The following is a 17,775-nucleotide window of genomic DNA, read 5'->3' as shown; positions in this document are numbered from 1 at the left end:
TGCTTTACCTCGCCATCATACAGCCCTTTCTGACAGGGAACTGAAGCCGGTATCTATGCTCTCTACAAAGCCACCAAACTCTTTTGACAAAAACAGTAATTTTACACAATCACACAAACTAACTAACCGATCGAGGCGGCGGTAGACCAGCAACTCCTGTGTTCTGTGAGGTACAATTACTGTTTTTGTCAAAGGAGTCTGGTGGCTTTGGTGAGATCATAGATAATTGCTTCAGTTCCCTGTCAGAAAGGGCTGTCTGACAGCAGTGAAAATATTCTAAATATAGCGTACGCTTAAACTGATATAATTTTTTGGTGTCTAAAATGCGTTTAGCTGCTGCCCTCGTCCACAGCAGTACGTTACTTTGCTCCCGTGCTGGTACTCCTGTCTGTTTCTCTAAACTGGTGGCGTGCCGACCGTCATCTACTGTAGATAATACACTGACTATGGATCAGTACCTCAAACAACGCCACTTCAAAACACCACAGAAATTCAGTGTGTGTGTCGCACACTATACTTAAATGAAGTACCTTTGAACTGAGTGCAGACTTGACCCTCTCAGTGTTTTATCAGCAGCTGCGTATTCCTCAGAAAACAACATTGACCACACGTTTGCATCACTAAGCTGGCTGACTGGATCTTCATACAGTATAACAGGATCACCATACTGTGTAACATTGGATAACATGTGTTGCATCATGCCACATCCTCCCCAGTGCTGTTGCTGTGGCGATATGCCAACGTGTGTCTCCAACGCCGCTCGGGCCGAAGAGCGAACACACCGCTGAGGCTGCTGTCTAGATACCAATAATAGAGCCTCTGTTGCTCACTGCTGCCACACAGCCTGGTGCTGCATCGTCTCTCTGTATGTTGGCGTGTGTGAAGCTGCCAATCAGAAACATGAGTTATTAACCCCGGCTGAGTCAGCTTGGCTCAAGGTAGCATGGAAGTTGCATTTAGAGTAGATTCGTTTTGTGGCAATGATTCATAAAACCCTGTAGAGTATATTACTCACCCTGTGGCGGCCGTATTGGACGTCCTCACTAGCAATCAAGAGATGAAAATACAATTCAATTACCTCAGCAGATATTCAGTTGTATTTCATTATCATGCACTAAAATAAATTTAATCAAGTTTGAGTTTAAATGGCATTTTATCTACTAGAAGCTAAAGATTAACATTTCTTGTGTTGCCAGGTTCTCATTCTGGTGATTTGGTCTATCTAACGTGGGCCAAAACAAAATGTTCAAGCTGCCTGAGCCAAGCCCCACAGGAACAGCTCGGTGCAGTGCAGAGATTTTGGTGCCACGACCAAAAAAAAACACTGTTTCCCGTACACAGTTATTACAAGAAATGGGTGTAAAACAACAACAAAAAAATCTGTGTTTGTAGTTTTGAAATATGCGCCACTAGTTTAGGTCCTATGCAGGACGGAACCTGACAAAAATAAATAAATAAATCACTCAATAAATAAATAATTATCTCATTAAATGTAGCAAAAATAATATAAAAAATAAATGTAGCCATTAATTAATTGATAAAATGAGTCATAAATTGATATTTCTGTTTGACTCTGCTTCTTTATTTATTCCTTTGTATTAATTCCCCTTCTGTTTAATATTCCCTTATATTTATTTATGTATTTATTTTTATTATTTTGTTTTATTTATTATATTATTATAATTTTTTTTAATTATTTTTCATTTACTTTTTACATATAAATACAAAAATACTAATATAAAATGCAAAAATAAATTAATAAATAAAAAAATAATGGAAAAATAAATAAATACATTTTATATATTTAAGGTAGCATGACATGGTTGGTCCCAATGGATTTCTTAATTTTTTTTAGTTACTTATGATACCAGTATCTTCACTCTAGCTTTAAAACTGAGCCCACTGCAATGTAAAAATCGCAGGTTATGTTAATGCGTTAAAGAAATTAGTGGCGTTAAAACAAATTATTATCGCGTTAACTTTGACAGCCCTAGTTTTCATTGTTAAATATGAAACGAGGTTAAACCCGCTGACACCTTGCTGATGTGATGTGCAACACTCTCATATTAGTTAAAAACTGCCTCAGCAGCTGGACAGATGCAGGCACTCAAGCATGGTTTTCCATTTCTATCATCCAATTTAGTTGTTTTTCTCATTCCCTGCTCTCACTCACACACACACACACACACACACACACACACACACACACACACACACACACACACACACACACACACACACACACACAGAATGGAAAATAAACAAGGAGGAAAAGAGAGTAAACCGATGCATTATTCATACATCACTTCCTTTATTTCCAATGTTCATCATTTATTAACCAATGAGAAGTGTGAAAATTGTTTAGTAATGCTTTTAGATGTGAGGAGGAGCAGATGGAGTCAGGTGTGTTTACGAGGAGTTGATTTAAAGGCAGGGTTCATAAAGATTTTAGAAACATATTTTAGTTATATTAGATGAAATTTTCATTACATCCCGACAGTAATCAATAAATCCAATGCTCTGACAAAAAAAAAGAAGAAAAAAATCTGGTATCTGTGACTAGGGTCCGAAATTAACACCTGCAAAATGCGGGTAGATTTTCCGTTTGGCAAGTAAATCTTTGAAGGCTATCCACCATAACGGCCGGTATACGTTTGTACCAAAATGGTCGTATCATGAAAACTATAAGCTTGGTTACATTCAGAGTCTCTCCTCCGTTTTGGTGTCATTTACTCAGCTTCTGTCCTTATGCTTGGCTGGTGGATTTTTTCATCAACCAGTCCCCTTGGCTGGAGAGTCAGAAAAGTAATTTTGGACACTGTGGCTGTCGCAGGACTGTAATAAACCTGTCCAATCATTCAGTCCGAATGTAATGATTGGACGGGCTACCTGCCTACCTGCCTACCTGTGCCCTCTCTCCCCGTGCACTCATTGCATATCAACAGAGTGTTCCACAAGCCGCTAGCTTGACAGCTGTGAGTACTAACAATAGCCATGTTCACCATTCACGTTCATTATATGTTTATTAGTGTGACCAGATCCTGACAAACCAAATGTGGGACAAAGAGTATGTTTGTGTGGGACAATGTGGGACACGTTACCAAGGCTGAGAGGTAGTCTACCATTTTGATATAATGTCTATCCAACTTAAATAATAAACATTTCTATTCAGCCCCTTATCTTGTAACATCTCTATGCTTTGCCCGAATGCATCCAGAGATCGGAACGTCTCTTTTTGAGACGCACGTTTCTTGTGAGACTCACATGATCTGTGTCGCCTCATGTCGTCGTGTGAAATTGTAAAATAACTGGCAAAATTTCACAAAAAACTCTTGTGCACCTCCTTCCACCGGCTTCACCCACTTATAAGTAGTTTCACAGTCTTTGTTGTAGCTGCTCTTCCTTTTCTTTGTGATAGTTTCCATCATATTCTGCCTAAATCTGCAGAGCTTGTGACGTTGCGGTGACTCGCAATTTTCTCCGTTGGGCGTAGCGAAGCATAGACGGTGAAATGTTAACGTACACTTGACCCACGTGTGCTCAGTTTGACAGCAAACACAGCGCCGTGATGACAGCCTCCCCTGCTTTCTTCACAGCCGTTGGATAAAAGCCAGATTTTAGAAAAGCATCTTCCTGCAGCGGTTTGACTTTTGAAAACTAGAGCCGATGAAAATGTGGGACATCGTCTCAATATGTGGGATGTGGGACAAGGGATAAAAATGCAGTGCGGTCCATCGTAAAGTGGGACACCTGGTCAACCTGTTGTTTACGTTCATTATGATCATTTTGATGGAGTGTCTTTGGAGGGAGACCTGAAGCGACAGACTGCCAGTGTTGCCGACTTGTGACTTTCTCTCTAGACATTTAGACACGTTTAGAGCTAATGCTGCTGCTTTCATTGCAAAAGCGTTGACAGCACTGGGCTGGGTTTTTCTGTTGGATCATTTAAAACAATCTAGTGCAGTTTCTCGAGATCGCCAACCCTGCCTTTACTGATGATGTGTAGAAAATGTCCTTTTTGTTGCTGTTGTTCTTCGTCCTTCCTGAAACAAACTGAAATATTCACATTCAGCTGTTTTAATTATACACAGAAGTACTCTGTGTGAAATTAAAAGGTTTGAGGCGGAAATGCTGATTAGATGAGGGAAGTTTGAATGCATGATAAATCTGCTGAGGAAGAACTTTTCACAAACGTGTGTGTGTGTGTGTGTGTGTGTGTGTGTGTGTGTGTGTGTTTCCTGACAGATGTGTGTGGGGGCGTGTTTTGGTGTCTGAATGTGTGTGTTTGTGTGTGTGTGCTGTGACCCGTTAGTGTGAGGGTGAGCGGTGCATGGTGGTACAACATCCTGATGAACACGGCACCAGCTGAGAGACCACCTGGACTATACTAACCTACCTGACCTGAGACACACACGTACACACACACACACACACACACACACACACACACAGGAAGGATTAAAGGTACTTGGACAGCTGGTCTTTAGCTGAGAGATGTTGATGAATGAAAAGAGAGTTTAGGGTTTAAAGCTGCATGCTAACTCTGTCACGGACAGGAAGCGTTATCATATCGCGGTAACGTGCGGTCGAGCCGGCCGTCGCTCTCGTCTCCGTGGTCAAATGGGCCGACGCTACGACTGTAGAGCACCCAGATACTGACATTTATGTTACATGCATTGAAACGGCCCCGATGGAGCTGACCATGGATGGATAAAGAGAACGGAGCTGACGGGAGAGCTAGAGACCACCTTGGAGAAGTTAGAGGAAGTATACACGTGTGACCATGTCCAGTTTTCAAAATAAGGTTTTAACAAAGGGAACTGTATATACAAAATACATATAGGGAAATCAGATTGATGGATTACATTCACCAGAAGTATAAAACATTACATACCCATTATAAATTAAAAAGTAAATACCACTAACTTGTGTCTTTATTCTTTGATTTTTGGGTTGCTGGAAAAAAACGCAATAAATAGTTCCCAACAATGACTGATATATTTGACTTCAGGACATCTCTGACTACATACATACTGAAAATCAAACATTTTTACATTATTAATTTAGATATTTTCTCAAGTAAAAGTCTCTAGAAGTGTATGATTCATCTTTTTCCCATTGTCTAGAGTTAAAAATCGAATATCAAATCACAATACTTAAAAATCGCACTACGTATCAAACCCAGTATCGTGGTAGTATTGAATCGTGAGTTAGGTGTATCGTCCCAGCCCTAATGACAATAGTGGAGTAGACATGTCTGAACACTGCTACGATGAACATTATTGTTTTATATAAGGATTATTTTTAGTCTTGTCCTCTGTAGAAGAGCGAGTCCCCAGCGCTTCCTCTCTAAATGAATCTCTTCCTCTTCTCCTCTATATTGTGTTGCATCTCTTTTTCAGTCCCTTGGTCTCTAACTTTGATTTAATTTCCTTCTCTCTCTTTCCTATCTCCCTTAATTCTCTCCTTCTTGCCCTCCCTCTAATGTTACATGCCATTTCCCCAGAGCGCCTGTGTTTTGTGTCTCAGTTACAAGCTGAAAGATTTATTACAGCTATTTGCTCCTTTTAACCACTCCCCGTCTCTCCCTCCGTCTCTCTGTCCATCACACAGGCCTTTATTATTATTTACCTGGCTACATTCTCCCGTCTTCTTATACTGTTTTCCTCTGACTTGTATGTTTTGTTCCTGCAGTATTGTTTCTGTCCGCCTCATGATGCTCGACAATCCCTTTTCTCTCCTTCAGTCTCGAGCCTTTTCATCTCAGTGTTGCCATCTGCCTTGGCAAGAAGGTCTAAATAATGGATTCATTAAAAAGGAAGCTACTGTCGGTGAAGGTGATAATTTTGACCCAGAGCTGAGGTCATGTTTGATGTATTTTACGCGCCTTAGTCTGTGAGTCTAAGTCTCTGTGTCGTCTATTAGACAAATGTCACCTGTGGGACAATACATTTGAAGTTGAAGTTAAAAACTGTTATTTCATCTATTTAATAAGTCAGGAAATATGCATCCTCTGCTCCGCTGACAGGTGAAGGCCCGCAGGGGGCCAGGGATGATTAAAGGTGGTTGTAAATGTAATCCTAGACTCTCAATAATTCAGAAGGGAATCTAGGCGAGGTAGCCTCATTTAGGTGCAGCCAACACTTCTACATTGTCCAGCGTGTTCAAACATTTAAGAGCTCCATTTCATAATGAGGATACCAGCCAATTAAAAAAGAGACACCTCTCTCTTAGACAAGGTTGTAGGTTTAAAGGTTCTGTTTGTTAGTCCTAACACGTATAAATCATTGCGGGTTGGTGTCCCATGGGCGCTCGCTTGTGGCTACGCTGTTCAGACTCAGACTCCAACACAAACTATACGGAAGCACCAAAACCACAAAGGTATATCTAGTGAAGCCCGTCTTGCAAACAGTGTCAACTCTTCCTGCTTCAGCCTCCCGACCGTGGTCAGAAGACACCGTGGAGACCGTAGCTTTGGTCTCCAGGGCACACTACACACTGCAGAAGACTTGCTCCGGCAATTTTACTGCAAAATTACATGTAAAAACAAGCATTTCTTTAGAAAAGCTGCATCATGTGGACAGTAGCCGTCTTGTTTTCTAGTCAGGTTGACTTTGTTCATTCTGTCATAATAACATCATCTTTATGCAAACCAGCCTTCTATGTGCCCTTTGAATATATTTTTGAATACACAGCATGTAGAAGACAAAAAGAATGATGTAAATCAATGCTAACCTTCCCTTTACTAATTAAAATACATGATATTAACAGGCATGCACACCGTCCTCACTGTAGGTCCCGCCTCAGGCCCGCGTATCATAAAATCAATGTTTATTCACAGTGAAAGTGAGGACGTGACCTGCATGTTGCTGCACTCATTCTGGAGACCCACACAGCTTTCTAATATATCTATTAAAGCATAAACGCTTCATTACGCACGACTCCTTGTTTGTGACAAGCGGACAGAGAGAATCTTGTTTAATATTCTGTTGTGAGAGGAAACTAAATGATTTATTTTGTCACTGATGCAGTCAGTAAATGAAATTCTAAGCATCTCTAGCAATTATCAGTGTCTCCAGTCTTTGGTTCTTGTTCTGAGGCTATAATGCGATAGTCAGGCCACGAGCAATGAAGACGTGTTAATGCTGTGCTGAAAGTGATGAAAATTTATTTGCATAGTCGGTGGTGCTCGACAGAAACGTGGGAGATGGAGAGAGAAGGAGAAAGAGACAAATGAGGAAATAATTAGTTATGAAAAACCATATTCTGGAGGTGCATGTACAGCGTAGAGCGTCTTGTCTCTGTAAGCATATTCCTGAACGAGGTGTTATTCACATGATAAATCTGCCTTCACCTCTCGTACCACGGCACAGTGAAACTGAACTCTATTGGAACTGACACTTTCCAGTTTTCGGGTAAATTGAACTTGATTTCATTCATTTTCTCGTCCCCGGACGACAGGCCGATATTAGTCTGGAGCCCTGATCCCTGGTACCGACGCTACCTGCTGCAGTACTGAAGAATAACCAGTACCGTCACGCTTTCAGAGTTTTGGCATCGACTTGGCACCAAAGTTTCGGTTCTCGTGACATCCCTCGTGTTACGTCAAAAACAGGAGACAAATCAGGAAATCATGGTCATTTTCAAAGAGGTCCCTTGACCTCTGACCTCAAGATGTGTGAATGTAAATGGGTTCTATGGGTACCCACGAGTCTCCCCTTTACAGACATGCTCACTTTATGATAATAACATGCAGTTTGGGCAAGACATAGTCAAGTCAGCACACTGACACACTGACAGCTGTTGTTGCCTGTTGGGCTGCAGTTTGCCATGTTATGATTTGAGCATATTGTTTATGCTAAATGCAGTACCTGTGAGGGTTTCTGGACAACATTAGTCATTGTTTTGTGCTATTAATTAATTTCCAATAATAAATATATACATACATTTGCATAAAGCAGCATATTTGTCCACTCCCGTGTTGATAAGAGTATTAAATACTAGATTTTGAACAGATAAAAAATGTGTGATTCATTTGTGGTTAATCACATTTAACTATGGACAATCATGCGGTTAATTGCGATTAAATATTGTAATCAATTGACAGCCCTACGGGGAACATGATTTTTAGGAGAGCAGGCTGCTCGGTGTGAGGGGAGAGAGCAGGATTCGGTGTTTGGAGTTAAGTGTCTGATGAATGAGTGGATATAATGTTATTGACTCTGGGTAAGCGTGTTAGTTAGTTGAGGCCACACCCAGAAGCTACAGGAAGAATACTGCCCGTGCAGTCACTTCAACATCGAAGGAAAGAGCAAATCAATAAGAAATGAATAAAAAGAGCAGATGAACACGGCCAGTTTCACCATATTTTGAAGTGTAGATCCAACTCCTTTCTTCCTCCCTTAAACTCTTCAGTCCTGTGAACAAATCCAGGATGATTCTGTCTCTTTACTGCTTTCTTTCTCCTCATCTTGCACTTTCCAGGCACACTTGGCACTTCAGCGTTTTTTGGGGCACCAGACATCAGAGAGAATCCATGACAGCTGCGTCTGAGCTGACGGGGTTTATCTAGAGCAGCTAGCAGAAGAAAAACAAGCACAACTGTAATTCAGTTATTACCCGGCCTGAGTGTGTGGACTGGTTGTCAGCTAATGACGGCAGGAAGCAGATGGTCATACCAAATGTCTCTCTTCTCTAAAGCTATGAGCCTCGAATGCTTTAAATGCTGACACTGGAAACGTCTAACAGACTGTAGTTTCTATATATTGTGTCAAGTTCAGAATTAATGCTCTTACACACTGGTGCCACAATGAGCCGGGAAAATCGTCTATTGTCTCTGAAATCAGTCCAGCACTTGGCAGGCCTGTAGCTGTGGAGGACGGAACCTGTCAAAATAAAAAAATTAACCAATAAATAAATAAATATGTCATTGAATGTTGTAAAAAAAATAAATGTAGCCATTGATTCATTGATAACATGTGACATGAAATTTATATTTCTGTTTAAATTTGCTTCATTATTTATTTATCTTATTATTAATTCCATTATTTATTTACTCTTCTGTTTAATTTTCCATTTTCTTTGTTTATGAATCTATTTTTATGAATTTATTTATTTATGTTATATTTATTTTTAAATGTATTTATTTGTTTATGCATGATTTTTCCATTTGCATTTCACCCCTTATTTATTTCCCCAAACTTATTTATTTATGTATTCTTTTCTTTATACAAATAAAGAAGTGAATTAAATCAAAGATAAATAAATAAATAATCAAATTAAAACAGAAATATCAATTTATGTCACATTTTGTCAATTTAATTTATCTTTTTTTTTGCCGGGCTATGACAATATTAATTATGTATTATGTATATTATGTAATATTTCTTCACTCCTCTATGACAGTAAACTGAATAGCTTTGAGTTGTGGACAAAACAAGACATTTGAGGACGTCATCTTGGGCTTTTGGAAACAATGATTGACATTTTTCACCAAATTTATGACATTTTATAAACCAACAGATTGATCGACAATGAAAATAATCGTTCTTTGCAGCCCCAGACATAAGCAGTGGGCCTTATGAAGATTTCTATGTGGCTATAATCACTACGACTCCACACCAACCCTCTTAACACTGAGCATGCTCATACAGCCGATGTCCTTGGTCTTGTAAATTGACTCGTTTGTGGTCGTGAATTGTGGGAATTGAAATGCTCTGGTGGCCTGAGCTCATAATGGATGTGCAGCTGTTTTTTAAAATGGACGTGTTACCACTAAAAGTAGAGAGGAGAAACCACTTTTCTTCTCTTCCTCCTCTTTAAACGAGAGAATCGAGCTCTTTCTACTCTGTGGTAGTGAGCTGGGGATTGACTGTTCTGGTCTGGTGCAGTTAGGACGTAACCATGTGCCAGCTAAAGCAGACCCTACTGCTCAGTATGTGCAAGAAATGACCTGCTCTTCGTCCCATCAATCTCTTTATAATGGTGGAGTTCAGCACAGAGTGGGCCCCATCAGCAATGTACCGAGAATGAGAAATATGTTCTGACCTCTAAGGCAGCACAATCCTCAATTATCCAACCATTGAATGTCCTTTTAATAGATCTGTTTCTTCCATCTCTCTCCACCTCCCTTGTTAAATGCATGCATGGCAGCTCCTGTACCGGCTCAGTAATGTACTGGAACTAAAAGCTGCAGTCTGTTGAGGTTTGAGGTCTGGCCCTTAACCAGATGAGAGGTTCTTCAGAGAGGGATTGCTGCAGTACTGGTAATTGACCGGTCAGTCAGTGGTTTGTTCTTCACACGCTGAGTAATGAGGCTAAGATGAGACCAGTGGGTTGAGGTGCCTTAAAGTGGCAGTAGGCAGTATATGTTTGGTATCATTGGGCAAAGATTCCATAATAACCTTTCAGCATATTGTAATTCAAGTGTTCTGAGAGAAAACTAGACTTCTGCTCCTCCTCATGGCTCTGTTTTCAGGCTTTAGAACATCTAGCCCATGACGGGAGACTTTGACCAATCACAGGTCATTTATAGAGAGAGCGTTCCTATTGGCTGTGCTCCGGTCATGTGACCAGAACTTGGCGTCACAAACTTTCTAATTTTACAGCTAAACAGTACACTACAAGATGATTCTGAAAACATTTGAGCAGAGAGATAGGCATTAACGTAACAGAATATTGATTCATATTTGATCAGCGCTGCCTAGTTTGACCGTTTGGTCGGAGTTCGGAGTGATTGACAGCCGCACTTGCATTCTTTCTAATGGCAAGCAGGGGGCGACAAACCTATCATAATGAACGTAAACAGTGGACATAGCTGTTGTTAGTACTCACAGCTGTCAAGGTAGCAGCTTGTGGAAGACTCCGGTGACGCTGAATGAGTGACGGGCAGAGCATTTGACTTATTGATTGCTGTCGGGATGTAAAGAGAATTTCAATAAAAAAAAAAATTCTAAAATACATCATGTACCATACTGTAGCTTTAACACCGAATAAGTGTGACATTTCCAGACTGACGCTCGTCATCAGACAGATAAAGAGGCTGTTAATTGCTCTCCCCTGTGAAAATAATATTAAAAAAACAACTAAATTGTATAATTTTGTCTCCAAATGGAGTATTTTTTATTATAATAATGAAATAATATCAAATAAAGCTAATATATAATAACAAATAAGATCAAAAACAATGTAAATAAGATAACAAAAAAGATTCCAAAGTCAAGTATGTACAAAGCTGTAAAAAATATTATAAAGTAAAAATACAATTTCTCGTGTGTTGATTTTGTAAACTGATTTTGCAGTTCCGAGGATGAGATCAGTGCATGATGCACGCAGTTACAGACATAGATATGAAACAGTTTTATATGTATACGGATTTCGGAGGAGACCGGCGCCGTTGAAAAAAGCCCACCCTTTCACAACTACTCGCTAACTGCTGATGTTACTTTGCGTTGAACAGCGGTCCACTTCCGTGTTTCAGTTCGGTCGGCTTTCACACCTGACGCGAACCGTACCCGAGTACACATGAACCGTACTCCAGACCACCTTTTCAAGTGGACTCGGGCACGGATCGACGAACCGTGCCCGAGTACGGTACGGAGCGTTCACACTAATAAATCGAACTTGACTTTGGGGACAAGTGCACTCGGATCCGGATCACGGGTCCCTGATGTGAAAGTTCATAGTTAATATTTCTATTAGATATGCTGCACTTGTCCATACACTGATCTTTGCGATATGTGTTTCAGGTGTAAAATCACGGCAAGACACCAAATTCCCACACACGAGAGGACTAGTGACTTCCATCACATTAACATGAACAAAATAACTTGTTAAAGGTGTTGCATTATAATGAGAGCATTGCATCGCCTCACTTCCGCCTCACATTATTAGAGTGCAATTTGGTAAATTGACATCCAGACACACTTTTTCACACCCTGTCAAAGCAGTGAACATTCTCCATCCATCACCCAGTGATATATCCATATTTCTTGCCTGGCGCCTGCTGTGGGCTGTAAGCCACTCTCCGGACCCCCCCAGACACGTCATTTTGAATTTAGGTCTTTTCTTTTTGTCTTCAGGCTCCCGTTGCATCAGAAAAGTGTTTTGTTCAAGTTGCAACCGAACTGAAGAATAAATGACTTCTCTGGTGCCTGGAGAGAACAGACTGTGCCCATGTCTCACGCCAAGCATCCATCTATTCCCCCCATCTCTGTCTCCCCTTTACTGTTAGTGTGCACCCACAGGCGTAGTGATTTTCTGAATGACAAGTAGCAACATGTTTTGAACGCCGCGTACACCGGCTGTGAGCGCTCCGTCCTCCTCGTGGCGATGGCCTCATTAACGCTGTGGTTCCCCTATAGCGTCGGGTTTAAATCAGAAATATCGCCGACAAGGTTGTTGTTTGGAGAGCAGCAGAGGTGGAGGAGAGAAAGTTTCTCTTTATGTATTTATGTGTGTGATTGTGTGTGTATTAACACTGTTATATTATTGCCTGGGAAGCAACACAGCTTCTTGTTTACTCTCCAGTCGGAGTGATTTAATGTGACAGGATGTGCGTGTGTGTGTCTGTGCATGCATCTAAATATGTGTGACTGGTTTTGTGTCCTGATATTGGCTCATACCTGCGTCTCCTGTTTACTGTTGCACTCTGGCAATGTGTGTGTGTGTGTGTGGATGCTGCCAGCATAATAACAAGACAAGGGAAACAAAGTGTGGTTGACAGATAAAGAAAATCAAAACCAAAACACATCACATGCACTAACTCTCTTTCTTCCTTGTTGACCTCTCCCTTTTCATGATCCCACACACACACACTGCAATACCACAATAACATGCGTTATGGTTGGTCGCACTCTAGAGCGCTGCACAAGTTGGCTGCTGCCCAGATGGTGTATTTTTATCTACAGTATATGAGGTACTGAGGTTGATAGTATGTTGCACACAAGCAGGACAACTATATATTTATAGTAAAAGTCCCTAGAAGTGTAACTTAATTACAGCTTAAGTTGTAATTCAACTTTTCCCCATGGTCTAGTGTTAAAAAGTTAACAAAAATCATCGCAATAAATCGTATTATCGAATCACAATCCTTGAAAATCGCAATACATATCGAATCGGCACCAAAGTATTGTGAATCGAATTGGGAAATAAGCATATTGTCCATACCCTAAAAAATAAGGTGTGTCAGATTTAGAAGGCTGCAGCTGTTATTTAATAACGTTGAGGTAAATATAAGTATATGATCAGATTCAGATTGGGGCCAGATAACCTTTGATCGGGACATCCCTACTATATTCTGCCTTGGCCACTAGTTTTTACACAGAGGTGATAATGTTTCTGTTGCTCATCCCATCCCAAAGATGTTCCTCCGTCTTCATCCAGCCACCAACAACATGTTGAAAGCTGAAGGCTGCAGCTGCTTTCTGATCAAACCTGTGAGGTGACAGCGAGCAGTGGGAACACACTCATCTCTCTCTTTCTCATCATGGAGCTTTCTTTCTTCAGCTCTGGGTGTTTTCTGCACTTCTGACCTCTTTTACTCCTTTCCTTTTCTCTGTCACCATCCGTCTCTCTCTCACACACACATGCGTACACTTTCTTCTTTCTTCTTTCTTCTGTGCACACCGATCAATAATCCAATCTACACAGCCTTGTACTGTGGAGACAGAAGCCCTCATCACTATCTGAGGCACGTCTCAGTGAAAGGAAAGCCAGACAGACAAACAGAGAGGTAGTTAGTCAGACAGACAGTTTGGTGAATTCACTACTGAAGCCTTGGCGAGCCGTCGCCTCGTCAGCCCCCTCGTCAGCCCCCTCGTCAGCCCGCCGACACGTTCAAATTCCCACGCTTTCTAAGGCTGGATGCTCTTTGTACTAACATTTAATTTACCCAGGAAGGTTCTCCGTTAAACTTATATTTTATTTACCAAGAGAAGTAAGGAGCACACAACGATGGCTGCTGGAATAACAGACGTTTTAAAGGATTTTAAAAGATTAAAGCTTTTTTGAAGTGGGGTTGTATGAGGTACCGATCCATAGTCAGTGTATTACCTACAGTAGATGACGGTTCCTTAAAGGGAGATTTGTCAGGTTTTTAATACTCTTATCAACATGGGAGTGGGAAAATATGCTCCTTTATGCAAATTTATGTATATATTTATTATTGGAAATCAATTAACAACACAAAACAATGACAAATATTGTCCAGAAACCCTCACAGGTACTGCATTTAGCATAAAACATATGCTCCAATCATAACATGGCAAACTCAAGAAATTACCAAACTCTTTCTGTTTGCTATACGTACTGTAATTCACTGTGTTCAGGGCATCCACTAATTAGATCTCTGTAACTGTTTCAGGGCAGCTGAACCCCCCACGACCCCACAGGACCCCATGACTTTGGTTCGGGTAAGTAAACTGCCTTTGTGCATCTTTTGTGTGGGAATAAATGGTGCAAACACACACACACACACAAGGAAGCACAACCTGCTGTAACCAAAGTTGTAATGAGCAGTTGGTTTATGCATGAACAAATGTTTCATGGGGAGAGATCCAGACACACACACACATACACACACACACATACACACACACACACTTAACAAGTCTCAGTGAGGGAGTCACGAAGAGGCTGCTTTGTTACTGAAGCCAGCTCGCTCTCTCCTCTGGTTTCCCTCTCTCTCTCTCTGAATACTAAACATCTCACTGCTGTTATCCACTGCCAGGAAACCAACGACTGCTCTGTGTGTGTGTGTGTGTGTGCGCTCCCTATGACTTTGTATAGTTCCATATATACAGTAAATGTTTGTGTGTCAGCGACTGTGTATTTTATGACTGTAGTTTCCTGTATGTAGTGTTTGTGTGCGTGCTGTGAATACATGTGAGAGTGTGTTGTTGGCGGCCACTCCGTCAGAGTACTCAGCGAGCTGGTGTGTGTGTGCGTGTGCGTGCGTGTGCATGTGCGTGTGTGTCTTCCCTCAGGGCTTCATGTAATATAGCAGCAGGTAACAGGAGAGCAGGGACTTGTTGCCGATGACTAACAGGCTATTACCTTCTACCTTTGTGGCATTTGTCTGTTTCAAACTTGCTCCTTTTCTCTCTCCATCCTTGTTTTCGTTGTTTGCTCTTTCTCAATTTCTCCTAGGGATGCACCGGTTTTCAGACCGGGTACAAGTACAAGTACTTACATTTGGGTACTCGCCGATACCGAGTACCGATACGAGTACTTCTCTGTGCCAAAAGACCCTCGTTAACAGCCAGCTTGAGGGTGTGAGCGACACACGGCAGGCTGGGGAGTCCCGCATACGAGGCGGTGCGCCGCGACCGGCTCTAGGTCGGCTTGGAAAGGCTCGGGGCGAAGGTGCTTCCCGGGGCCGTGGACAAAGTGTCACCGGGGTGGACTGTCCTTAGTGCGCGCCAACCGCGTCATCATGCCCCCAGGGCGATGCTCGGCCCACGTAAAAGGTGCCAGGGGTCTGCGGCGATGCCTGCAACCCACCCGCCCCGTCTTGAAACACGGACCAAGGAGTCCAACACATGTCGGGCGGTGGAGCGTGAGCATGTGCAATAAGACCTGAAAGATGGTGATGAGAGGTTAACGGCACGCTGCCGTAAAGTGGTATCGGTGCCGTTGTATCGGAGCCGTTTTGCGAGTACAAGTACATGAGCACAGTATCGGACTCAATACCCAATACTGGTATCGGTATCGGTGCATCCCTAATTTCTTCCTTCTGTTTCTACTTCTTTTACGATTTTGAAATAGATTTTTAATGCCAGAATCTATATATGTGCTTCATTTGAGTCGATGCGGAGGTAGAAGGAAGTTACCACTTTTATTGTTGTAGTCTGAGTAACGTGACGTCGTATCCGTTCCGTATCTGTCAACCAAAACAAACCGCAGCGATAATCTTATCATTATAATCTTAGACTAAAAGATAATGGTGTCTGGAACCGAACTAGAGGAAGTGTTGGCTCATAGTGGGAGAGTATCTGAACGTTGGAGTCAGAAATTGGTGGAAACATTGGAATCTAGCTAATTAGTCATTTTAAAAAGGAATAATGAGAGGAGGGCATCTTGTAAGCCTCAGAAAAAGTGGGACTTGTGCTAAAACATAAAAGCCGGGGCACCGTTGAGGTGCTTCAATCTGCTTTGGAGACCAGCACTCTGTTTGATCTACCGTTAATCTATTCATATCTAATTCTGGAGTCTGTCTTGTTTTTAAAAGTTTGTCCTTATTGAAGTTCTTGATAAGTGTGGCTGAGGACCTGAAACCATCTGGCCTGGTTGAAGATTTTCTCCCACATTACGCTAAGTAACTTTGCATTCATTCCCAAAAATGACAACAATTTTACAAAGTTTGATGCCCACAAATTCTGCAAAGTGACCTCTGTAAACTTCTCTCACCAACACTCATGTGTGCGGTACCAGCCGGTCTGAATCTTGTGCCAAATAAGGAAAGCCAAAGGACTGGAGAGAAAAACAAGATCTAATATTCCTCTATACACGGAGTGCTATAATATTCATAACTATGTTTTCATTAGTGTATAATCACCTGAAACTAGCGGTGCTTTCACATCAGGGACACGGGCCGAAATCCGAGTACACTTGACCCCCAAAGTCCAGTTTGTTTTATTAGTGTGAACGCTCCGTACCATAACTCAGGCACGGTTTGTCAATCCGTACTACAGTCCACTTAAAAAGGTGGTGTGGAGTACGGTTCATGTGTTCTCAGGGTACAGTTCGAATCAGGTGTGAAATCCAACCGTACCGGAACACGGAAGTGGACCGCTATTTACTGTGAGTAACGTTTTGAAAGGGCAGGCTTCAGCATGCGCCATAAAGCAGGAAGCCAGGCGAGAGGGTCCTTAAAATATGAACAATAGTAGCTGCTGGCTGATGTTTGTTATTTCATTTAGCTAATTTAATGGTCTGCCTCGAACGAGACCGAGAGCCGCTCAGCTGCTCAGCGGGCAGACGGAGAGAGAGAGACAGCGGGGGAAACAACGTGTATTTTCACTCAGGTGTTAATGCCAGGTCTGACCGGGGCCTTTTGTTTCTTCCGTCGTATGTCTCTTCTTTCTCTTCCTGTTCCCGCCTCCCTCTCTTTTATCTTTGAACCTTATTTGGGCCTGTTTCTCTCCCCGATTACATAACCGTTGCCCTTCGGTCATAAATCTCTGTCCTCCTTCCTGTCCTTCATCCCTAAAATGTAATGTCAATAAAATGAGTTATATTCTTACTGATTAGAGGACTAACCTGTGATGACGTCGGCAGTCGTCCAATGGGACATTATTAGAATAATCACCCCACCATCACAATGATTAAAGCCATTTCTTCTCTTCTCTCTTCATATTTGCCCAAAGTGATGATTTTTATGGCCAGCTGAATTACATCCTCCTCTTCATTTACACTTTATTACTCTCGTTGTTTCACATTTTATGACACTTTATTACCTCCGAGCAACGTCTCTTAGACTCTATCTCGTTTGGTGGAAATGTCTGTACTGTGTGTGTGTCTCTGTGTGCCTGTGTGTTTGTTAGTCGTGGCAGAATAAACTCTTCTGTGGCCAATAGATGAAAAAAATATTTTGCAGCAAGCCAGCTAACCCATCCTATCATATAAAAGCTGTTGTTTGAACAACAGGTCTAACATTATCATGATTATCACCATCATCATCACCATCATCATCATCATCATCATCATCATCATCATCATCATCATCATCCATAAGTTGACAGACAGCTGAGGTGTAAATTAGGGCTGTCAATCGAT

General features: G+C 41.6%; 1 protein-coding gene across 1 annotated transcript in view; it reads left to right on the top strand.

The window, feature by feature from the left end:
- Positions 1-17,775, top strand: part of slc8a2b (solute carrier family 8 member 2b) — a 150,770-nt gene that overhangs the window by 37,081 nt on the left and 95,914 nt on the right. Inside the window, exon 2 of the mRNA XM_074641108.1 lies at positions 14,363-14,411. The gene's annotated coding sequence lies outside the window, so the exon portion shown is untranslated. The remainder of the gene's footprint in view (positions 1-14,362; positions 14,412-17,775) is intronic.

This window comes from Sebastes fasciatus, chromosome 7, assembly GCF_043250625.1.
Source record: "Sebastes fasciatus isolate fSebFas1 chromosome 7, fSebFas1.pri, whole genome shotgun sequence".
Classification (NCBI taxonomy): domain Eukaryota; kingdom Metazoa; phylum Chordata; class Actinopteri; order Perciformes; family Sebastidae; genus Sebastes; species Sebastes fasciatus.
This window is presented reverse-complemented; position numbering and strand designations above follow the sequence as displayed.